The sequence below is a fragment of the Heloderma suspectum genome, chromosome 1 (genome assembly GCF_057233095.1).
Source record: "Heloderma suspectum isolate Gila_16-S chromosome 1, 16-S_ref, whole genome shotgun sequence".
NCBI classification, from domain to species: Eukaryota; Metazoa; Chordata; class Lepidosauria; order Squamata; family Helodermatidae; genus Heloderma; species Heloderma suspectum.
Window position 1 is genome coordinate 89,180,405 of NC_139458.1, and position 25,910 is coordinate 89,206,314.

Below are 25,910 nucleotides of genomic sequence, written 5' to 3' on the forward strand. Positions count from 1 at the left end.
AGAAACATACATGTAAAAGATTTGTGGTGCATGGGCTTGGATCCAAGGTTTCCTTCTGGAGGTGGTAACTTCTGCTGAGTGGAGTTCCACCCACAATGCTCCCACTAGTGGAAATTTCCCTTTCCCCCTTGCTGCCTCCAGCACCACTGCTTCCACTGTTCTGAAAGGTCCCCAGTCGTCCAAACCGGATTTTCAAGGGGAATGTCGGACTGCAGGCCAGGGCACAAAGAAATCAACTGGGATTCCCTCTTGTCTTGCCTCATTCTGCCAGCAGGAATGTTCCATTGAATCAGAAGCCTTCCACACATGGCAAAGGCTCTTCTACCCATGGGAATCGAATACTAGATCCAACTTCATGACATCAAAAGATGAAATAAACTGGATTAGAAGCTATGGAAGGGAAGGAGGGAGCTAAACGTGTATGTGTGTGCGCGCGCGTGCATGTTTTATTTAGTCTAACATCTGTTGACCTGTGGAAATTATCCCTATCCAGAGAAAGTTAACCATGCTTAACTCTAGTTCAAATCAATGGAGCTTGAGTTGTTCATTACTGATTATGACAGGATTTAGGCATAACTAACAGTTAGAGTGCAATCCTATGCATGTTTAGACAGAAAAACATTCTACAACTCCCAGTATTCCCCAGCCAGCATTGCTGGTTGAGGAATGCTGGAAATTATAGGACTTCTTTCCTGTCTAAACATGTATAGGATTGCTCAGTTAGTTAGTCAGTTAGTTAGTCAATAGTGTGCAATCCTATCGGGATAGGCGGTCGCCTCCAAACTCGGAGTCGACCGCCTATCCAATGCAGGGCAGGAGCAGCACGGAGGGGATCTTGCCCTCTGCACTTCAGCTGCCTTGCATTCGTGGCTAGACAGCTCATTTCGGGGGAGCGGGGGGAGGGGCAGACACCGGACGATGCATAGGAAGTATCGGAAAGGCACTTCTGCCCTCCCTGCCTCGGCCTGCCGCCAGGAATGCCTCATTTTCGTGGCTCCGCACTCCTCTTACGAGTACAGAGCGCAGGGCCAATCCACGCTGCCTACGAGGCAGCGTGGGAGGGGGTGGAGGTTGGTTTTCAGGGAACCAACCTATCCTATGGCCGTCTAGCCGCTAATGGCCATAGGATTGTGCCCTTAGTTAGTTACTAACTTCCTCTGGACCATTTGAAATGGCCTTTGAAATCAAGTCTCATTGATTTAACTGATTTTTTTTCCAGAATGTATGATTAGTATTGCCACCTAAAAGGCATCTCTTCTCACCTCTCCAGAAAATAGGAAATATGTGTAAAAATATACCCAAAGACTACAACTCCAAATACAGGTTACTTTAAGGGAATTTATGCATCCTTCCATTGTAGGGCTTTGGCCAAACTGTTCTATATTTCTGCATCAACAGAACCTGAAGAAAAGCAGCTCTCAAAATTCTGTACAAGATTTCACAAGCTTGTTCACAATTAAGAGATTACACAGAATAAGATTATAAGGGCACAGAATATGTTGCTGATTTTTCCTAGCTTTCCCATTTTTGCTAATCTTTTATGATGTAAATCTGTTGGAGTTTGTTGGGGGTTTTTTCTTCTTTTTTTTAAAGAAAATGTGAACAGACTTATTTATACTCATCTCATGATTCTCAACATGTCACTTTAAAATATTAGTAATAATTCATACTTCCATTTTTGCAACAATGCCTGATAGATTCTCACCCTCCCAACTGTTTTCTCCTAAGCCTTAGCAGCCGCTGTTGTTTTTGTAAAACAGAATGAATTACAGCAGAATAAATTACAGCAGTTAATAAAGCAGTTACTTCTACACATGATCACTTGTAAGAAATAACTGGCAAAGGTTAAATAAAATGATGTAGTGATTAGAATGTTAGGTTGGAACTCGGGAGACCCAGGTTCAATTCCCTGCTTGGCCATGAAGCTCATTACATGACTTTGGGCCAGTCACTAACTCACAGCCTAACCTACCTCACAGGGCTGTTGTGAAGATAAAATGGAGAGGAGGAGGGGGATCATATCTGCCACCTTGAGCTCCTGGGAAGAAATGTGGGACATAAATATTTTAAGATGATGATGATGATGATTGGGTTACTATGTCAAAAGCAATCCAGGTGTTTACATTTGAAGTTTAAATAGAACTAACCTGATCTCAAATGGGAATTTTGAATTAAATTATTATCTTCCAAAACTTTATTCATATTAATTTCAGAATTATCACTCTGTCCTCTGGTTGCAGAGAGAGAGAGAGAGAGAGAGGGAGAGGGAGAGGGAGGGAGAGATAGGGGGGAGAGAGAGAGAGAGAGAGAGAGATGTGCACCTTATCAGGGATTTGGTATGAAAAAGCCTCCCCCAAAGAGAAGGAAGAATCTTGAGCTGAGCCTACACATTCAGGAGAACAAAGTGATACAGTAATGAGATAGAAGAATAGATTATAACACTCAAGGCTCCTGATGGATGATAGCATTTTTGAACTTTTTCCCATGTTAAAAAAAAATCTCCCTGTATTTTTTTTTTTTAAACGTACTACCACACCAGGGAGTAATATTCTATCCAACTCTTTTACTAGGGATCTGTGAAAAAGCAAAACTTTAGCTCATCAAGGTTCTCCAAATTCCACCATGAAGCAGGGATGTGTGAGAATTTTGGTTCAGTTTATAAATCATCCAAACTTGTTCTGTTTGCAACTGCGAACATGGGCACATTTTTTTTTAAGATGTTCGCACATTCCAAAACTTGTGATTGCACTTGAAAAATACGTATTTCTGGAAAAATACACGCGGAAAATGGGATTTTCTTTTTTAAAAGTACTCATTTTCACAATTTATTCAATGGGAAGAAAGTATGCACTTTTGGAAAAAAAATAGGCACAAAACTGAGCACTTTTCCCATTCAAAATGTGCACTTTTCCTGTTCAAATGAACAGAATAAAATAGATTGCGAATGAAAACAGGAGTGACCTGAACTACCTCAAATCTCATTCTGTATCATATTGCGATTTGTATGAGTTTTTAAAATGTATGCATTTTCTCCCATTGATTAATGTATATTTGTGTGCATTTTTCCAAAGTGCAAATTTTTCATGCATATTTCCCAAATGTTTTTCAACTGCATCTTTTTTATTCTGCAAATCATGTTGGAAGCTTTGAAATGCATGGACTGTGATCGCTGAGTGCATTCAGATCCACATTGGGGTCTGGGAGGTACAAACTGGGTAAATTCTTGTCAAAAATGAACTAAAATGGTTCATACATCTCTACCCTTTGCCAGCAGTCTGATACAGTACAATCTAATCAGTCACTGCAGAATTTTGCCACTTCATTCTGCTGTCTGTGTAGACCAGGTTTTGATGGAATAGGAAAGCTGTCCATTACTGGAGATTTCTATGTAGATAGTCAGATGCTTATGGAGTATAAACTGACATTGATTTTAAATAAATGCAGACTACTTAACAAGAATTCGGGAGGAATGAATATAGGACAGAATAAGCTCATTGCGGGTGCATAGGGGGGAGAAATGACGAGACAACACAAATAGAATTGGGATAAAACGGGGCCACATTTATTGACATATTACAATCTGCGAAGGAAGCACCGGCGGGCACATAGAAAACAAGTAATCATGACTAGGGTTGGCGGAGAATTTCTCCCTGAAACTTCGGGGGTCCGAGTGCCAACGTGTTCGGCCCCCCGAACAAGTTTTGGGGAGAAATTCTCTGCACCCCCCACCCCCCGCACCCCCCCCCCGGGACGGGACTTACCTTTCCCAAATGTCCCTCCCGGTGGCAGGTCCCGGCGGCGATTCGTCGGGTCTTCGTCAGGGGCGGGGGCGGCAGCCAATCTTTCGACCGGCTGCCGCCGCCGCCATTCCAATAAAACTAAAAAAAAAAAAAAACACCCCTGTGATAGGCTACGTGATGATTAACGTAGCCTATCACGGCTAGATCTGCAAAGTCAGCTGTGATAGGCTACGTAAATCGTCACATAGCCTATCACGGGTGACATAAAAAAAAAAAAGCGCGTACGGCTAATGGCGGCCTCCATAGGGAGCCGCCATTCACGTTCCTTATTTGGTCGCTGTAGTCTACGTAAAGATTACGTAGACTACAGCGACCAAATAAGGAACGCGAATGGCGGCTCCCTATGGGGGCCGCCATTTGCGTACGCGCTTTTTTTTTTTTAAAGTCACCCGTGATAGGCTACGTGATGATTTACGTAGCCTATCACGGCTGACTTTGCAGATCTAGCCATGATAGGCTACGTTAATCGTCACGTAGCTTATCACGGGGGCATTTTTTTTTTTAACTTTTTATTTCGCGGCCGGGCGAGGCGAGGCGCCTCCTCCCTGGCCCGAATTTCGGCCGGGCGAGGCAGGAAGCCTCCCCCCCGGCCTGAATTTCAGCTGGGCAAGGCAGGAAGCCTCCCCCCCCGGCCTGAACTTCGGGGGGAGAGCAGCGAAGCGCCTCCCCCCCACCGCGAAAAGCTGCGAGACCAGGTAAGTGACTTTCGTGCACCCCTAATCATGACAGGTATAGAGTGAGGCATTCGTCGTCTGAGGCATGACGTCTACTGTAGCCACCCTGCAGATCGATCCACCCAATTCTGGGCTGGGAGACCTTCCCCTGTCACCACCCCTCGAGCCACGGAACCCAAGTGGGTGAGGAGGGTCAGCCTCAAAGGTAAGCCTTATCTCCCAACTTGGGGCCACAAAACCCAGAGCCGAGAGCCTCGGGCCTTACTCGTCACCTGAAACGGTGCCCACAAATGCTCACCTGTCCTCTCCCCCAGTGGAGTGCCCACCCAGAACCACCACAGGAGGGCAACAAGCCTCTGCTTAGTCACCCTCCCCCTAACCTACGCAGTAAAACACTCCAAGATGCCCCTTCGCAGATACTCCTACAAGAAAACATTGCCTAGGTCAGAGATGACCACCATCTTCAGGGATCCCAACCGTCATTCCATGCCCCTCTCAGCAGCAGGATGGACCCAATGATGGCAATTCTGGGCCAGAGGCACCAAATCAGCTGTAAATCTCAGGCTTGAAGAATCAGGGCCTTGCCCTTCAGCAGGCATAAATCGTTCCCCCCATGTGCAGAACCAGAATCTGCGGGGGAACCTTCACCAGCCCTTGCTGGAAGAACGTGGACAGGAGGCGCACCAACACATGCCACGTCTGCACAGCCACTGGATGGTGGCACACCGGCTGAGCCCCAGCTAGGCTCCGCCACTTGAGGAGGGACTCTGACTAGCCCAGAGAACCATGCTGTGCCCCCAGATGAGCACGCATACCGGTTCCATCGCACTCGGGCATCTGAAAGAACAAGAGACAAACATGTGAACCCAGCGTCCTCATGTCCGAAAAGGCCCAGCAGGGGCCTTGCAGAGGCCCAATACGCCTTGGAGCTCCACCTGCCGCCAGCCTGCACATTGTCTGATGTGAGCCCCAGAGACATGGCACAAGCCCAACACCTTCAAGGCCACAGAGTGACTACCCAGAATTAATGTTTGGTCAGGGGAGAGGAGTCACTAAGGCAGAAGAAAGGGCTGGGGAGACTCCTCCAGACCTAGAGAAAAGGCCCCCAGGGTGGTGACCGGACAAAGGTCCAGCACCCTGGCTGGGAACAGCAACGCGCTAACCCCACTCCCGGTTTTGGACTTCCTCAGCAGAATAAAGACCACCTGCTGGGGAAATTGCACATCACTAAACTGCCAAGCCTCGTGTGGTGGGGTAACCAAAGGCCACAGAGCCCGTAAACCCAGCAATATTTCTGGCAGCAGAGGGGGTCTGGAGTCTGGAGGTGCCAGGGATCCCCGAGACCAACCCTGGAGCACCTGCCAGACCAGGAAGTCAGCAGTGTTGTCGGCCACACCCTTCATCTTTAGCCCAGAAGGCCAGTGCAGTAAGCCTGCCCCAATAGTCTGGGCAGTCCCTTTCATGTTTAAAAATCAGTTCCAGCTGAACAGGATGCTGAGGCCTTTGCTTGGGAAGAGGCTGAAGCCAAAACTATAGTTACTCTAGCAGGATACCCTATGGGTAGGGTAAGAGAAGAGCAAAAGAGCCTAGACTAGATCTTACTTAAAGGCCAGGATTGGACACATCTCCTGTACTGCCATAGCACTGGGCATAGTACAGGAAGCTGAATAATAAGAAAACTCCTGCTATACATATAAGCCCAAACAGCTCCCATCAACTGCCATAGAGAAAATCTTAACAATTTGTCATCTACTCTCCAAGACTGTCTCCATTCAAAAGTCACCAGGGGGAGCAATGCGAGGTAAGTTAGAAGCCGCACAATGAAACACAAAATGAATATTAGGACCTGCGTGTAGCACTCTAAATGTTTGTTAACCATTCTGCTACTTAATGCTGAAGCATAGCACAGCAAACCTCTAAGTTTTTAAAAGAAGCTGGTTGACTTTTATTTTATGATTAACACACGGGCTTATAAATATCCAATTCAAAGATCAGGGGAAAAATTAACAATAGGAATTAGCTGCTGGGTACAGCTAAAACTGGAAGACATCAGCTTTTGCCACCCTCGAGGTGATGCCACCCTGGCTTCAACACTGGCACACCAAGTTGGTGTTCTGAGCTTTCCCTGGCCTGTCCACCTTGAAGGTGGACTGAGGGGCCTGTGATTGTTCCAACCCATTGCCCCTGGTCGGCAACCAGTGAGGCAAATTCTGCTAACCACACCCTCCGAAGCTGGCAATGATATAAATTGGGTTAGCAGCCCATTACTTTCTAGGAGGTGCTCCAAACGCATGCCACATCTGCCAATCACTGGATGGTGGCATACCGGCTAAGCCCAAGCTGGGATCCACTGCTTGAGGAGGCCCTCCGACGGGCACAGAAAACCATGCTGCGCTCACAGTCGAACACCCGCACCGGTTCACAAACACTCCGACCATCTAACCAAGCGCATTCCTCCAGTAAAGTTGAGGAAGCAAGCTGGACCGATGATCATTATAGCTGGCAAATTGTGCCACATGATCTGGGAAAGGTCCTTGCCTTTCCCACCCACACAGGTTGTTCCCTCCTAGATGCAGCACTGGAACCTGCAGGGGAACACGCACCAACCCATAATGGAACGGAGTGGGAAGAAAGCGCTCTCGCTACAAGCTGCGCCGGTCAATCCACGAACACATGCACCGTGGAACAGGCTGCTCAGGGAGCTGCAGCCTGACGTATATGCGCTACGACCAGCTCGAAACAACAAGCTGTGTCCGGACATGAGAACGCGTGTGCACGGGTTGATGTCCAATACATTGATCAAAGAAAATAAATGAATAAATAACTGTAAGGACAAGAAAAGAGATGCCGAGCAGTAAAGTCCACACTTTAGGAATGGACACAAGACCATAACTGTAAACTACCGGGAAGGCTACAACTGTTGCAGCTGAATGAGAGAGCAACACCCCAGGGCTCCCTGTCAACCCAGGTACAGAAGGCCCTTGTCCTGTGAGACATGAAGCGCAGCATGGCTTACACTACTTAAATACACAACACTCAATGAGAGCCTCTTAGCGTGGTTTCTGGAATTTCCAGCGTCTGGGTATTAGATGAAACATTGGCACTGGTGCTCAGCCTGCCGTCTGTATGCCTCATGAGAAAAACAGGCATTACGCAGGAGGTGTGTTGCAAATTCAATACTACTACCCGATCCATAAGGATCAGATTGCGGGAGGACTGTGGTTTAATAACCTGAATGGAGGCCTGCCCCTCACACACAAGAAATTTAAGAATGGATTTAAAGCCTTGAATCAGCCTGCATGGGCAATGCTGTGTATAAGAGAATTTTGAAAAACGGGATTTCAAGAGATCATAGGGCAGCCCTTGGGCGTGTCACTACGCACCAGATGATCCTATACATTGACCCTAACAGGGTAGTGTTTCATACCTCCCGTGTTACTGCACAGTTGTAACCTTAATAAATTTAACCAGTTAGCTGAATTGGCACAGACTCCTGCCACTGACTGTGGAGTAAACAAAAAAGGTGGGGGGGCAACCTTGTTTAGCTTCAGCAAAGCAGAAGCTACCTGTTCCTCCCGATCATGCCCTTGGAGTGAATGCTAAAGCTGCTGCCTTGCAAGATGAGCAAAGAACAACCCTTACAATCATCATCCCAGTGAGGCGGGTTACACAGAGATCCAGGGATTGGCCTAAGTCACACAGTGAGCTTTATGGCCAATTGGGGACTAGAACCCATATCTCCAAGTCCCATTATGGTACTTTAACCACTGCACCAAGCTGGTACTCTAAGCTGCCAGGGAGGAGTGAAAACAGGAGAACCCCAAACCCACATAGCTACCAGTCTCCCCTCGCGGGGGTTGGCAATGGCTCTACCAGGGGTGTGAGTCAAGATTCTCACCACGCCCTACCCAGAGAAGCTGAGTATCAAGCAAGCCCCAGACTTTGATAAAAATAAGGGGGCTCTGTGATATGCTCCAGGGCCCGAGTCTGAAACTTAGGCAAGGCGGAGGGCCTTCCCCCTTCCCCCCTGCTCACTTTTCTTCTCATTTCCTTTTGTCCCTTTTCCTCCCTGTCTATGGACCTTGCACTCCGACCTGAAAAATTAAGACCACAATTCGAAGCTGCCTCCCTGCGGAAAGGAGACCTTCTATGTGGGGTGGGAATGGATGGAAACAACCCTTTGAATTGTAGAGGGGGATCTATGTCTTCACCTCCCCACCCAAACACAACTTCCCCTGCAGCAATGGGGCCACATGCACATGTCCCCATTCCTTCAAATGAGGGTGAGAAGGAAGAAATCTGCTCAGAGTGCATGGCCCTGATGCTATGTATTCATTTGGCCAAATAAAAGAAAGCCCTTATCTCTTCTTCCAGAGATCATCTAAAAGATCTCTCTGGAAGAGAGGGAGAGTAGGGGTGAACGAAAGTCACTTACCTTTTCTCGCAGCTTTTTCGTGGTGGGGGGGAGCGCTTCGCTGCTCCCCCCGCGAAGTTCAGGCCGGGGGGGGGGAGGCTTCCTGCCTCGCCCGGCCGAAATTCAGGCCGGGGGGGGAGGCTTCCCGCCTCACCCGGCCGAAATTCAGGCCGGGGAGGAGGCTTCCCGCCTCGCCCGGCCGCGAACACGAAAGTAAAAAAAAAAAAAAAAAGTCCCCTGATAGGCTACGTGACGATTCACGTAGCCTATCACGGCTAGATCTGGAAAGTCAGCCATGATAGGCTACGTGAATCGTCACGTAGCCTATCACGGGTGACTTTAAAAAAAAAAGCGCGTACGCGAATGGCGGCCCCCATAGGGAGCCGCCATTCGCGTTCCTTATTTAGTTGCTGTAGTCTACGTCAATGTTTACGTAGACTACGGCGAAAATAAGGGCAACGCAAATAGCGTTGCCCTTATTTTCGCCGTAGTCTATGTAAACATTGACGTAGACTACAGCGACCAAATAAGGAAGGGGAATGGCGGCTCCCTATGGGGGCCGCCATTATCCGTACACACTTTTTTTTTTTTTTTAAAGTCACCCGTGATAGGCTACGTGACGATTCACGTAGCCTATCACGGCTGACTTTGCAAATCTTGCCGTGATAGGCTACGTGAATCGTCACGTAGCCTATCAGGGGGACGTTTTGTTTTTTTTTTCTTTCATTGCAATGGTGGGGGCGGCAGCCGGTCGAAAGACCGGCTGCCGCTCCCGCCCCGCTCGAACACCAGACGAACCGCCAGCCGGACCCGCCGCCGGGAGGGACATTCAGGGAAGGTAAGTCCCGTCCCGGGGGGGGCGGGGGGCGGGGGGGCGGAGGATTTCTCCCCGAAACTTGTTCGGGGGGCCGAACACGTTGGCGCTCGGCCCCCCGAAGTTTCGGGGAGAAATTCTCCGCCATCCCTAAGGGAGAGACTAATAACAAACCAAATACGTGGACTTCCCATGCAGAAAATAAGGCCACCAAAAATCATAGAATCATAGGGTTGGAAGGGGCCTACAAGACGATTGGGACCAGCCCCCTGCTAAATGTGGGAAGCCTGATTCCCATGCAGTCACCCCGCCAAGTACAAACCTGGGCTGACCCCGCTTAGCTTCTGAGATCAGGAAAGATCGGGCACATCCAGCCCTTTGACTGATTGCTTGGAGGTGTGGGGAAAGAACTCCGCTGCATGCTTATTATTATTATTATTATTATTATTATTATTATTGCACTGCAGGCCGTTCAGGAGGCATGGGCGAACCCCCCCACCCCTCTCTGGGCTGGCAAGGCCGCTCTGCTGCCACCCACAGCAAAGGCAATTCAGGCTGCTTCGTAGCACTGAAAACTCCCCTTCCCTCTGCAGGGGCGGCAAGGCCACTTAGCTGCTGCCCACTGAAATCCCCAGCCCTAAGGGCCTCACTGGAGGTGCAAGAAGCGCCCGTAGCGCAGCAAGGCCATGCTACTCAGGGGTGATTGCTAGCTGGTAGGCTGACCTGCTATATTGGCCAAACAGGCCACACTACCCGCAAAATGGGAAGAACCCTCAGGGAATGAACCCCCGTTGGCTGCAGCCACTCCAAGGTGCGGGGGGGGGGGAAATTGCCCCAAGAAAGGCAGCAATACAGGGGCCTCAGTCAGCGGCAAATGGGCTGCTCTGAGGCGCAGGAAAAAGCCCGCAAAAAGGCGGCAATTCGGACGAGGCGGGAGAAAACTCCCCCCTCCTCCAGTTGGAGCGGGAGGCCATTGCTGCCACCGAGAAAGGTGGCAATTCCAGGCTGCTCGGGGCGAGGGAAAACTCCCTCATTGGGCAAAATGGGGCTCCACAGAAGGCGCAGGAAGCCCGGAGGGAGCAAGCTTGTGAAAATCCCACTGCTGGGCCGGCAAGGCAGCGGTGCAACCGCCCGCTGCAAAGCGCAGGAGAATCCGGGCCATACGGGGCATGGGAAACTCCCCCCCCCCGATAGGCATGGCAAGGGCCTGCAGTCAGCGGCCCTAGGGGTAAGTGGGGGGGATTCAGGGAACTACTCCCTCCCTCCACTCGAGAGTGATGGCCCCACGAGGTCCGGGGAAAAACAAACACAAACAAACAAACAAAAACAGCCCGCCCTAAGAGTGGCTGGCACCCTCCTGTGGCTCGCTGGAGCTGTCACTGCCGAGCGCTGTCGCATCCTCCACAACGCTCACCGCCTCCTCCTCGACGCTGCTGCTGCTGCTGCTGTGAGAATGAATCCTGGCTGGCCGGCCCTCGTGCTCGCGCTCCCTCACGCGCTAATAAGCGGCGGCAGCACACGGCCAGAGAAGAGTCTAGACAGAGCAGCACGGAAGGCGAGCCAAGGGCCCGCGCACGTGAAGTCAGCCCTCGCTCTCCTCGCCCCCATCCTGAGGCGCATGCGCTCTTCGCTCTGCTCTCCTTAGCCAGAAGAGCCAGAATGAATGAGGAAAGGGGGCGGGGAGGCCTAAATATCAGCCAGCTCAGCCCCACCCCACCTGGACGTCAGGAGCGAGGGCGAATGGCCCTCGATCTTGTCCCACCCTTCCCCCCCCGCAACATCCCCCCCCCACGGCCAGGCAAGCCAGACGTGGGGTGAGGGGACTTGGAATGTAGGGGTGGACGAAAGTCCCTTACCTGTCTTCGAAGGTTGTTCATGGTGGGGGGGAGGCGCTTCGCTGCTCCCCCCGCGAAGTTCAGGCCGGGGGGAAGGCTTCCCGCCTCGCCCCGGCCGAAATTCAGGCCAGGGGGGAGGCTTCCCGCCTTGCCCGGCCGCGAACTCAAAAGTTAAAAAAAATAAAAAACGCCCCCTGATAGGCTACGTGACGATTAACATAGCCCATCACGGCTAGATCTGCAAAGTCAGCCATGATAGGCTACGTCAATCGTCACGTAGCCTATCACAGGTGACTTAAAAAAAAAAAGCGCGTACGCTAATGGCGGCCCCCATAGGGAGCTGCCATTCGCGTTCCTTATTTGGTCGCTGTAGTCTACGTAAAGATTACGTAGACTACGGCGAAACTAAGGGCAACGCTATTTGCGTTGCCCTTATTTTTGCCGTAGTCTACGTAAACCTTTACGTAGACTACAGCGACCAAATAAGGAATGGGAATGGCGGCTCCCTATGGGGGCCGCCATTATCCGTACGTGCTTTTTTTTTTTTTAACGTCACCCGTGATAGGCTACGTGACGATTGACGTAGCCTATCACGGCTGACTTTGCAAATCTAGCCGTGATAGGCTACGTTAATCGTCACGTAGCCTATCAGGGGGCGTTTGTTTTTTTTTTCTTCTTTTATTGGAATGGCGGCGGCAGCAGCCGGTCAAAAGACCGGCTGCCGCTCCCGCCCCGCACGAACACCCAACAAACCGCTGGCCGGACCCGCCACCAGGAGGGACATTCGGCGAAGGTAAGTCCCGTCCTGGGGGGGGTGCGGGGTGCGGGGGGGGTGCAGAGGATTTCTCCCCGAAACTTGTTCGGGGGGCCGAACACGTTGGTGCTCGGCCCCCCAAAGTTTCAGGGAGAAATTCTCCGCCATCCCTATTGAAAATATAGGGAGAAAAATATCTCATCTTTATTTTTGGCAGATCTTAAATTAGTACATTTATATTTCTAATGTATCTCAACAATGTGGGCTGTTAGGAATTAACATATTCTTTACTTCATTCCATGGGAATGTGGTCTAAAATATTAATTAAGAGAGGAAAAATGAAATTAGATGTTTACAAGCATCTTCCCCTGAATATGTCATTGTGTTTCTCTTTGCTAATAAGTCCTTGGTCTATTTGATTGGGCTTGCTGTACTGGAGGACAGTGATCCAGCATTCTAGGTGCACTGAAGGGCACATTAAATATTGCTCATTTCAAGACTGCATTGATATGCCTCTACAGTAATAACCCTGTTGAGGAAAGCTTTCAAAATGTTGTCACTGCAGAAATATCTGTTTTGCCCCTGATACACACTTCAGGAAACCAGCATGGCTGTTTGGAGACCTATTCATGCATTCAATTTCAGTTTCTATGCCATCCCATAACAATAGCATTCTGGGCAAGGGAAAATGGTTTTTAAAAACATCATCTTCACACTATTAACTGAGAGGAAAGATGTACTCCTGAAACAGCAGCAGGGGGAGAAAGTTTATCAGGAGGCCAAATAGTTGAGCACAGGACAAGGAGAATCAGGACAGGAGACATTCTATGCTTTTGGAACTACATGACAGATACAAGGCTCTTCCTGGAGGAAGACCTTGTGCTTCAATCTGGAGAAGAAACATCATGGAACACCAAGGAGGACATGGGCTCACCTGGATGGGAGGAATCCAGTCACCACCCAAGGAAGAGACATCCCTACTGAGTGGAATGGAAACAACTGGGTACATACCTGAATGTTATCTTGGGAGATGTGTTGCCTTCCTAGATCACGTACTGAAGATGTTACAGAGAGGTTGCCATGACTTATCAAACCCACTGACTGCTATCCATTCCTGTTGATCCATGTCGGAACAAATAATAGCGGGCAGTGGATGGCAGTGGACAGACCAGACTGGCCGGTGGCAGATAGGGTCCATCCGGGGAGAATTTTGCAGAGTGGTGGAGGGGAGTGGTCTGTTCCACCATGGACTCCATGGCAGAATTCTCCACCATCCCTATTGTCTTCCTGCTTGCTTCATTGCCTTCATTGTCATTGCTGTATACCAGGTAGGGATGTACAGATTGCCCACCGTCCATTCTGGTGGGGAATCTACAGGGGGGGAGGCGATCCGTCCCTCCCCCGGTATCCTTGCGGAACAGCTCCACTCTGCGAGGATTCCACAGAGCTGAGGGCCGCCCCGTTCCACCATCCGCATGCCCCGGATTTCCCCGGGGGGGGGGGTTGGCTCCCCAAACTTACTAAATAATTCTGTAAGTACCGCCAAAAAGTCCTTTTTGCGCACCCTCCGTAAGCCTATTTATTTTTGTAAAAAGGGTATAGCCCTTTGCAGGGATTCCCCATGTAAATTCCGGTCACCTGACCTCACCGGACCTGTCCTGACCTCACCTCACCGGACCTGTCCTCACCTCACCTCACTGGATCTGTCCTGTACTCACCTCACCTGACCTCACTGGACCTGACCTGAACTGATCTCACCTGATCTCACTGGACTGGACCTGTCTGCACCTCACCTGACCTCACCGGACCGGACCTCACCTCCACAGACAATAAAGAGAAAAAATGGAGGATTTCCATGGACTTGAAGACTCAACCCCAGAGAAAGAAAGCCTCGGGTCACAGGGAAAATGCCTCATAAAAAGGGTAAAGCTGTTCACATTCTTCCTCCATTTCCAATTTACGGATTTCTTTTCATAATTATTTTCGTAAAATCCGCTATTCAGCGGACCAAAAAAAAAAAAAAAGGTCCATGTGAGCTCCGGTCCGGGTCAACCAGGCTGCCCCGTTCTGAGGAGGATTCCGTGGACCAGATTTGACAGAATTCGATCCCATTTAAAATTCGGGCGGAATTCTCTGACATCCATAATACCAAGGACCCACACAGGCTCTGCTCAGCAGAAGAGAGAACTTGGATATGATAATCTTAGCACCATGGCATCTCTCCATACAATTACTTAGCTGATGTCATCACTCCATTCCAGAGGGAACTAGAGCTTTGACAGAGTGCCAACCACACATCCAGTCCTCAGGATTCAATCAGAACCCATTAGCCTCTGGGAGCAGACTGTTTCAATAGCTCCACCACTCTTGCAGAGGGGTAAAGCCACTGACAACCTAAATCTGAACAGGAGATTTTGCAATCATGGCAAGGGAATAGATGTGAAATCTACCACTTTCAGATCACTATCCTCCTGTGCAGTTGAAAAAACAAAAACTGAGTGTGTCCTGATTCATATCTTGGGCTGATCACATGTTGGAACAGACCCATGTTGTCAAGGTAGCCATAAAGTCCTGATCCACACCAGACAATGTAATCCTGACATACATGTTGAAGTCCCCCAGGACAATAACCCTGGGAGACTTCAACACCAAATCGAGACCACCATCAGTCTGAGCTCTATCAGCCCAGGCAGGGAGACTGTTGAATAGTGAGGTGGGCAGAATCCTGTCTGTCTCAAGTGTCCAACACAAAATACAAATACTCCAAATTGGTACTCACCCAGGCCAGAGGCCTGGAGAAGGAGGTGGAACTCCTATAGCTGACAGTAGTTTCCTCTCCCTGACCTATGCTCTTGTTGAACACCAAGGTGGACACAGCTGGAAGAGACTCTCCAAGCTCCCCCACCCAGGACTTGGTGATACAAACAAGTCAGTCCCCTCGTCCACTATTTAATTAGTGATGGACCAACCTGGTATTCAGAAGCAGCACCTGCAAGACAGAGGACAAGAACCTTCCTGTTGGGGGAATGGCCAGAAGAGGGAGCAGATGTAAGATGTTAAATAACTCGCCCCCCCTTTTAGGCTTATCTGAATCCCACCACCATAGTTCCCCCTACCTGTAATCACTCTTATAGGGGCAGCACCACCCCTCATCAGATTAACTTGCTACCAAGATACATAATTAAAATAGCAGTAATAACAGAATAACACCCTCACTTAGGGATGTCATGAGAGTCTGGGAAGGGAGTGGAGTCTAGGGGACTTCCCTCCACTCAGCATCCTGGACTCCAGTCTGCAGATTGCTTTGCTCACTAGACTTGGTGTGCACCAAGCTGGGCAAGCATAGCAGTCCCCGCTAGTCTGCCAAGCTGCCATTTGGTGTAAAAATGGAGACTTGGCCATTTTCATAAATCCTCATTTATGCAAATGGTGGCTGTAAAGTGGCCATTTTCACAAGATTACAGGCACAAATGGACCGTTTATGCCTGTAATCCTTGTAAATGGCCACTTTACGGGCACTATTTGCATAAATGGGAGTTTACGAAAAAGCCCAAGCTGCCATTTTTATGCAAAATGTTGGCTCGATGAGGGATTGGGCAGCTATGTGCCACTTGCCAGGCCTGCAGACCCCCTGGCAGCTCATTGTGTGTGGCAAACAGGGTCATGCACTCAGCAAGGGTCCAACAAGCAACACGGGGTGCAGATGGGGGTGAGTTCAGCCATCCCTACCCTCACTTGTGGCTCCCAATACAACTTTCCTTTTGTACCCCGTTGGTGTCACTAGTGCCCAAGGGAACATTCCTTTTAAGCCCCAGAAATCTGGTGGAAGCTGATGTAACTTGGCAGGAAACTGCTGAGTCAGGCACGGAGAGTCCTTGGAGAAGCCACAGGTCAGCAGGCAGCACGTGGCAAAGACCCTTGCTTTCCATCTGGGTCAGTGGTTTCTTCTCCTCCCTCGTCTGTTGGTGGGTGCTGGTACTCAAGAGTCCAAGGTAGCATTTGTTTGGAACCCTGCCCTAGGAAGATGATGCAAGCTGAGGTAACTTTGAAGGAGGCTGCTGGTAAATGCCAACCTGACTTAGCTGCAAGCCCTGGACGCACAGTAATGTAGGATCTGAAAAATGTATGGACCACTTGTGTAGCAATTTCAAATTATATTTCTCATAAAATTAATAATCATGTGTGAATAAATGCCCCTAATATAACAGTTATGGTTAAGTAATGTTTACTTTGTGTGGCCTCTGTGAGGCAATAATATATCTGAGTAGGCCTACAGCCTTGTTTTGTCCAAGGCTTGGGTAGTAGTAGGGATGTACGAAAGTCACTTACCGTTCCGCGGATCTGCTTCACGGTGGGGGGGAGGTGCTCCGTCCCTCCCCCCGGAATCCTCGACGAGGGGGGAGGTGCTCTGTCCCTCCCCCCAAAGTCCTGCCTGGCCGGCTCCACTCCGCGGGGATTCCACAGAGCTGGCTCCACCCGCAGCCGGACATCCGGCTGCTGGGCAGCAGGGATGCAAATGGTGGCGACCATAGCCGCCGCCATTTGCATCCTTGTACTTCACCATGATAGGCTACATCAATATTTACGTAGCCTAGCACGTCTGGGTCAAAAAAAAAAAGCACATACGCAAATGGTGGCGGCTCCGGCAGCCGCCATTTGCGTTCCTCAGTTTTCGACATCTTAGTCTACGTAAATATTTACATAGACTATTACGGCAAAAATAAAGGGTAGGGATGTCAAAGAATTCTGCAACTGATCTCGGTGAGGCCGAATGCCAGTGCACTTGGCCCCCCGAAACCTGTCGCAGAACGAAGCCCCCCGCAACCCACGAAAGGCGTGCGGGATGAAGTTCCCACTGCCCTCACCCCACGAAAGGCACACGAAACGGAGCACTTACCTGCTCCGCGCTGCTGTGTGAATGGCGGACGTCCTGCGGCCGCCATTTGCTTGCTCCTCTTCAGCTGTGATAGGCTATGTAAATACTTACATAGCCTATCACGGCTAATGCAGGGACGCCATTTGCATCCCTGTGGAGGCCGTGATAGGCTAAGTAAGTATTTACGTAGCCTATCACAGCATGGGGGGGGAAACCCAAGCATACACAAATGGCGGTAGCTGCCGCCATTTGCGTACGCTGGTTTTTTTTTCCCCCTGCCGTGATAGCCTACGTAAATTTTTACATAGCCTATCATGGCAAAAGAAAGGGACGCAAATGACAGTGGCTTCGACAGCTGCCATGTGTGTCTAGGGATGGACGAAAGTCCCTTACCTGTTCTTGAAGCTTGCTTCATGGTGGGGGGGAGGCACTTCGGTTCTCCCCCTGAAGTTCAGGCGGGGGGGGGGAGGTGCCCCACCTTGCCTGGCCGAAATTCAGGCCGGGTAGGAGCGCCCTGTCTACCCGGCTGCGAAAAAAAAAGTAAACACACACACACACACACACACACACATACACACCCGTGATAGGCTACGTAACGATTTACGTAGCCTATCACGGCTAAATTTCCAAAGTCAGCCATGATAGGCTACGTAAATCGTTACGTAGCCTATCACGGGTGACTTTGAAAAAAAAAAAAAAGCGCATACGCAAATGGCGGCTCCTATGGGGACCGCCATTTGTGTTCCTTGTTTTGACATGTCTAGTCTACATAAATCTTTACGTAGCGTTCCCTTATTTTCGCCGTAGTCTACGTAAATCTTTACGTAGACTAGACATGCCAAAATAAGGAATGCAAATGGCGGCGCCCATGGGCCGCTGCCATTTGCGTAAGCGCTTTTTTTTTTTCCAAAGTCACCCGTGATAGGCTACATGACAATTTATGTAGCCTATCACGGCTGACTTTGGAAATCTAGCCGTGATAGGCTACATAAATCGTTACGTAGCCTATTACAGGTGTGTGTGTTTTTTTACTTTACTTTTGTATTTTGCAATGGCGGCAGCAGCAGCCGGTCAGGAGACCGGCCGCCGCCCCCGCCCCTGATGAACCGCTGCCAAACCGCTGCCAGGACCCGCTGCCGAGAGGGACATTCGGCCACGGTAAGTCCCATCCGGGGGGGGCAGGGGGCCAGCGGAGAATTTCCCCAACACTTTCGGGGGGTCGAATGCGTTGGCATTCGGCCTCCCAAAGATTCGTGGAGAAATTCTACGCCATCCCTATTTGTGTCCCTGCAGGGCTGCCCAGCGGCCGGATGTCCGGCTGCAGGCGGCTGGAGCCGGCCGGCGGCTCCTTGGCTTGGCCGCAGAGCAGAGCCGTCCGACAAGGATTCTCGTGGGAGGGACAGAGCACCTCCCCCCTCCAGCGGAACCCGGCGGAGCCAGGTAAGCGGGGTTTCATACACCCCTAATAAAGAGGAACGCAAATAGCGTAGTGGGTGCTATTTGCGTTCCTTTTTGATTCGCTGTTTTATCTTATGTAAATATTTACGTAGGCTAAAACAGTGAATCAAAAAGGAACACAAATAGCGCGCAGTACGCTTTTTGCGTTCCCCTTTATTTTTGCTGTAATAGTCTACATAAATATTTACGTAGACTAAGACAGCAAAAAATAAGGAACGCAAATGGCGGCTGCCATAGCCACCGCCATTTGCGTATGTGTGTTGTTGTTTTTTACCCAGATTTGATTGGCTATGTAAGTCTTTACGTAGCTTATCACGTCTATGTAAAAACTTGGTTTAGAGTCAGTGTAGGACTCTAAGACATAAGCAGAACAGTACAGTGTTCTATTATCCAGCAATGTCTACTGACATCTTCCTATGAAGACTTTCTTGGTAGGATAGCATAAAGAAATAAATGTCCCCTACACACACACACATACACCTTTTCTGAGGAAGGAGAAAAGCTATGGGTGATGCTGTAGCTAGGGATGGATGGACTCACCTCTGTCCATGGGTGCCAGATGCTTGCCGAGTCGCCCTGCCACCCGTGCCTGCTTGCTGCACTTCGTGAGCCCCTGGATGGCTTGGCGAGCACTGTGGCGCCGCCCACCCCTTAGTCTGTAGTGTTGCATAAATGGCCCCTTTATGGCAGCCATTTACACAATATTACTTTTATGGAGAAACCTAGGCTGCCATTTTTACCCAAAATGGGGGCCCCGTGGTGCTCATGGACTGTGTGAGTGCCCAGTGAACAGGTCTGGTAAGTGACGGTGGCTTGGCAACCAGGGTCTGAGAGGCCATGGGGGGGGCAAGTCCACTGGACTCCTCTCCCTTCTCTGATGCCTGTGACATCCTTAGCTGTAGCTTAGTGGTAGAGCACATACTCTGCATGCAGAATGTCCCAGGTTCAAGCTCTGGTCTCTCCCGGTAGGGTTAGGAAAGAATCCTGCCTGAAACCCTGGAGGGCTGCTGACAATCAGTGTCGACAATACTGGGCTACATGGCCAGTGGTCTGACTCTGTATAAAGCAGCTTCCTAAGTTCCTAAGTTATGCAAACTACAGTGCTTTGAAATCTTTGGCAACCTTTAAACACACTGTTTCTAGAACCACCCTAAGATCATCAGTTCTAAGCCTAGAACCACCCAGAGAGCTTGTTGTGAACTGCCCAGAGAGGTTTGGCTAGTGGGTGGTAGAAAAAAAAATGTCATACATACATACATAACTTGGAACCATGTTGTTGTTCAGTCGTTCAGTCGTGTCCGACTCTTCGTGACCCCATGGACCATAGCACGCCAGGCCTTCCTGTCCTGCGCTCTCTCCCGGAGCGTGCTCAAGTTCATATTCGTTGCATCGGTGATGCTATCTAGCCATCTCATCCTCTGCTGTCCCCTTCTCCTTTTGCCTTCAGTCTTTCCCAGCATCAGGGTCTTTTCCAGAGAGTTTTCTCTTTGCATTAGGTGGGCAAAATATTTCAGCTTCAGCTTCAGCATCTGTCCTTCCAATGAGCACTCAGAGTGGATTTCCTTTAGGATTGACTGGTTTGACCTCCTTGCAGTCCAGGGGACTCATGATTCTTCTCCAGCACCACAGTTCGAAAGCATCAATTCTTCGGCGCTCAGCCTTCCTTACAGTCCAGCTCTCACAGCCATACGTTACTACTGGGAAAACCATAGCTTTGATTATGCGGACCTTTGTCGGCAAGGTGATGTCCCTGCTTCTCACTATGCTGTCTAGGTTTGCCATAACTTTCCTCCCAAGGAGCAAGCGTCTTTTAATTTCATGGCTACAGGCACCGTCTGCGGTGATCTTGGAGCCCAAGAAAGTAAAATCTGTCACTGCTTCCATTTCTTCCCCTTCAGTATGCCAGGAAGTGATGGGGCTGGATGCCATGATCTTAGTTTTTTTAATGTTGAGTTTCAAACCAGCTTTTGCACTCTCCTCTTTCACCCTCAACAAGAGGCTCGTTAGATCCTCTTCACTTTCTGCCATTAAGGTGGTATCGTCTGCATATCAGAGGTTGTTGTAATTCTCCCAGCAATCTTAATTCCGACATGTGATTCATCCAACCCGGAGTTTCTCATGATGTACTCTGCATATAAGTTAAATAAGCAGGGCGACAATATGCAGCCTTGTCGTACTCCTTTCCCAATTTTGAACCAGTTGGTTGTTCCATGTCTGGTTCTTACTGTTGCTTCTTGACCCTCATGGAACCATGTACTTTAGGATAAAAATAGTAGACTTAGCACACGTATCCATTCATCCATATTAAACATTTTTATATGGATTCCAGTAAGCAATATCCCAAGGGAGTGTGGGGAGGAGAGTGAGAAATATATCATGGCTGGCCGGGGCATGCTGGGAGTTGTAGGACTTTTGTCTGTCTAAACATGCACTGGATTGCAGCCTTAGTCTACAAGCTAGGACAAAAATCCTTAACATATCATGTGATCAGTAATGAAGAGTGTGACTTCTTTTCCCTTCCTATTTGCAGCCCCCTGTGTACCACATTGATATCATTCAATGCGATCTCCTGAAATGTAGGAACAGCTTTTTAGGGTATACAATGGGCCACAGTGGGAAGAAGTCTATGGAAAAGCTCTGTAGTGTAAGCAGTCCCCCACCCCTTGCCACTATCTCTGGTGTGAATGTCTGTTTCTTTGCTATACTCTCTGCTTGGAAAAACCTAGCAGTCCTTGTGTGACTAAACCTGGTATTGTCAGTATAAGCAGTCATCAGCTAAATAATTTGGAAAGTAATTTCATTAAATATGAAGTGCATAAACCACCTGCCATACGCTGCATGCAATCAGCCTCATTAGGAAGAACTGTTGATAATACTACCACGGTATAATCAGATGTGAAGTCCTTTGCGTGTGTCGTAAGAATGGTAAAACAGATTTGGGGGGGAGGGTGCTCATGCTGCCAAATACAATCCCACAAGCATAGGCTGCACTGTTATTGTTCTGAACCTCTGTCTCATTTGCAGAAAGGGAGATTATCTCAAACACATTGGTGTTTGAGGCTAGGTCGCTTCAGCAAACACCTTTGATTTGGCTACGGACATAATTTAGATACTAATCCAAAACAACACTATGCTCACCTGGTGCCTTTTCAGTTTTCACTGGATCTGAATCAGTGGTTTCCCATCACTGGACAACAAATAATTCACAAAAAAAAGGTACTGGTTTCCTTCTCTTCGCAGAAAGCATCTCTACACCTTTCTGCTTCCGTTTTAAATGCAGGGCCACAACAACTCCCTTTTTCACATACTTCCTTTTCCTCCTCCCCTTTCCCTGCCTTCTCCCTGTATCGGAGTCTTCCATTATCTTTCATTGATCTTGCTCCTCTTCTTGCCACTTTTCCTCTTTTCACGGAGGGAACTGAAGCGGAATGCAATGGGGTAATTTGATAGCTCTTATCTGCAATCTATTTAAAAAGGGAACAAAGGACATTTAGTGCAGGAGACACCCTGGAGGTTCATGGCATCATCTAAAGAGCCCGCCAACTTCTGTGATTGAGCCCTCTCAACAGCAGGATAAAATCTCTGTGTGAAGGAGGCCAGAGTCTTCTCTATACTGCAGCAGTGGGGAACCTTCCCACCTCCTATTGAGGGATGCATTCTCATCAGAGTAATCTGTCAAGGACCACATGCTAGTGGTGGGTGGGGCTGGAACCAAAAGCAGGTGGGGCTGGCCACTCTCCTTCTCTCTCTCTCTCTCTCTCTCTCTCTCTCTCTCTCTTTCTTTCTCTCCCTCAATCCATTCAGACACATTCACAAGCATGCAACCCATTCAGTAATTACCTGTTCATTCTTTTTCTCATACCTCATACCCCTCTCCCTCAATTAACACACAGACAGATAAACACACACCTCATTCATCCATAATCCATTCACCCCACACTTTCTCACACATACCCATCACCCCTTCCATCTATTCTGCCCTCCCCACACACACATACACACATTTCCCCCCTTTTCTTTATCTATTTCTTTCTCCCCTGATCTCTCTTTCTCTCCTCACTTCACTTGCCTTCCTTTCCCAGCAGCCTTACTTGCTCACCCTCCCCCCCCCCCGGGGGGGGGGGTGGCAATTACTCTTAGACAAAGAGCTTCCATTGGTACCATTGGAAGCTATTTTTTCTAAGTGCATTGCTGCAAGGGGCTGATTTTCAGGTAATGGCAGAATTTTGAGAGGGTAGTTAATTCACTGCTGCCACCCTCTGAAAATCCCCACCCACATGGCAAGTTGGCTTAGAAAAAAAAAAGTCTATTTGCACTAATCAGTAACCCTGTGCTGGTGGTGTCTACCCTGAATAAGACCTTCCAATACTTCTTTCAAGTTCACTTGTCCTCTGCTGTTGCTAAGTCTGCTGAAATCCTGTTTCCAAAGTTCTGTCTCATGCTTCTGGAATTTGAATTACTGGCTCCCACTTCTACTTAGAGGTTGGTGGTCATTACAGTTTTTACTCCAGTCCATTCTTGGGGGCTGGTATCATACCAATGACTTCCTTTCTCCAAGTAATTCAATCAGCATTTACAGTGCTGTGCATATTTACTCGGAACTAGACATCAGTCACATGTTGTTCAATGGGATTTACTTCAAAGTATGCAGAGAACTGCAGCTTGAATTGCCAGGCAAGAGTCCACAAGTACAATGCCAGTCAGTATGAAAAAACTCCCTTCATATACCACAATATAAAATTGTTACATGAAGTAGTTGTTCCCAATTTCATTCTCTTTTAATGTCTAATAATGCATAGATTAGTTTTAAGACAACTCAGCCTTCACTTTATTCTTCTTCCCAACAGATTCTCTGTGACCACCCTAGCCAAAAATGAAATCTTTCTAATTTTAAAAATGTAAAACACGAGTAACGTGTTTCACTATCAACACTATATATCTCCATCTAGCTATCTAAACTGCTACTGTGTCGTTTCCTTACAGCCCCAAACATCTTATTATTTCTGACATTTCATTTGGATTGCGTTTGGAATTTTTCTTTAATAAAAAGAGATTCACTTTCAGTATTAACTACCGATATCTGAGACCTTTAAGATACCTGCAGCAAGGGAAAGAAATTACTACAATACTGCTTTTTGAAAGTTAACTTTTTAATAAATGCTATTTCCATCTTTGTTTTTGGCATGACCTTAAATGTCAGTCAAGAAAATCTCCTCTGTCTAATAACAATGCATATTTATGTGCTCATTTTAATCCAGAAGGATCCAGAGGCTTTTGCATACAAAATAGGGATGATGCACATATTCTGAAGTTTCAAGATGCAAATTCAGTTGTTTGAGAAAACTGTGTATTAGGATGTGAAATTAGGCCTGCCTCAACCACATCTAGTTTCAGAACTTCCCAATAGGTGAAAAGAAATGGGGGAGCTTGGGTTGGACCCCCAGGGTTTATCTTTTATTCCCAACAGCAGAGAAATAGAAACTCATATTGGAGAGGAACAAAACACCACCTGCTCTTTGGAAGCAATTGAAGGAAGTGGGTCTACATCAGCAGGGACACCCATTTTTCACAGGAGGGAGAGCAGACAGTAAGTGCTAATAATGAGAACTTTTGTTTATTGGGCAAACTAAAAATAAATATGATAAATAAATGATGTAAGGGCTGTGGCCTTATACAGAAGCATTACAGAGAACTCAGAACTGACATCCACTTTTGCAGCAATCCCTACATGTGATTCACTTCATATCTCAGATGCAAAAGCAGAAGAGATAATGTACCAGCTGTGCTACACTGCATAACTTAACTAGCACAAACTGACAGGAAAATTTACACTTCAAAAAAGTGTACTTTATGAAAGTATGAAATTATCCAAGCTGGAATGTGAGTAGGGCACCAGTACACAGTCTGCACCTGCAGAATTTTATAAACTTCCACACACCTGGCTAACAATTTCAGAGCTATCTTCACTGCTGTCCATAACTCTTGTGTTAACAGATGTTATTTTTCCCTATTAGAATAAAGAATTCGTGTTTTTCCTGCATCTTCTGTATTCACAGCTCCTGTGTGGCTCCCCCTCCACCCCACAGATAAAAGAATGGAAAGGCATATTTCTCATAAACATCCTTGGTATATGGATTAGAGCAAGTGCCGCCACTGGTTTTCAAAAGCTGTATAGCATTTTCCACCCACAGCCTCAGCCCTAAACTTTGCCATTGTAAATTCAGTGCCATGGAATACAGAAACAAAGTATCCGGATATTGAAAAAATATGTAGTTACATTCCGAGGAGTAGCCCTATGTGTTTTGACTTTGACTAATATATATATGGGCCTTCAGGGGTCTGTATTCCTAAAAGTGGCTGCAGCAATCTCTGAAAAAGGTAGTTGTCAGGAGGGCCCTAGCTGCCTCTTGCAGTCCCCTCCAATGGCCAACTCAGGACACAGATGACGAGGATTCTTTCCAAGGCTTTATTCCTTTATTACTGTATGAATCTTACAGATACTAATCACTAGTAACTAAGCAAGGAACAGCACTGGGGAAAGATAGCAGAGTAGCCTAAGCTCCAGGTAAGGCACTTGGTCCCCGTTTGAAGGTGAACCGCAGGAAGACTCTGAACTTAAGGGCTAGGGAGAGATCCTTCCTCTTTCCCTTGGGTTCTCGGGACATGATCGTTTGTTTGAGCACCAAACGAGCCGAGCGCCTCCTTTTGGCACCCTCCATCTGTCGCCGCTCCCTGCGTCTGCACCAAGCATCCAGCAAGCCCCCCTCCAGTGCTCTCTCACTGCCAGGGTCACTATCTCTCCCAGGAATGCTGGCAGGAGGAATCACTGCCAGCTGCTGTGCTTGTGAGAGATGAACAAGCTCCTCTCCCACAGATTGCTGTTCCTCCTCAGAATCAGAACTGCTCTGGGGCTCTATGGGCTCAGTTTCCACCCTGACATCAGTCTCCAAGATGAAGTCAGGGCTGAAATGCATAAGGCTACTCCTCAGAATAAAACTACATATTTTTTTCAACATCATGAGATGTCTCTTTATTCCATTGGCCATTTCAGATGTTCTCCAATTTTGTTTGATCCTACAGTAAATTCATCATGGAGAGACCAATCCTATGCCCCCTAGACAGCATCTGGGGGCAGGGGGACGTAGGATAGTTTGGTTTCTGGGATCCAAGGTTCGAACCAGGGATCTGACCTCAGAGCCCAGAAACCATGCTCCCTGCCCTGTCACCCGCCCTCTCGGACCTGGCACAGTTCTCTCTGCTTGGAAGCCAAGTGTGGAGATGGGGA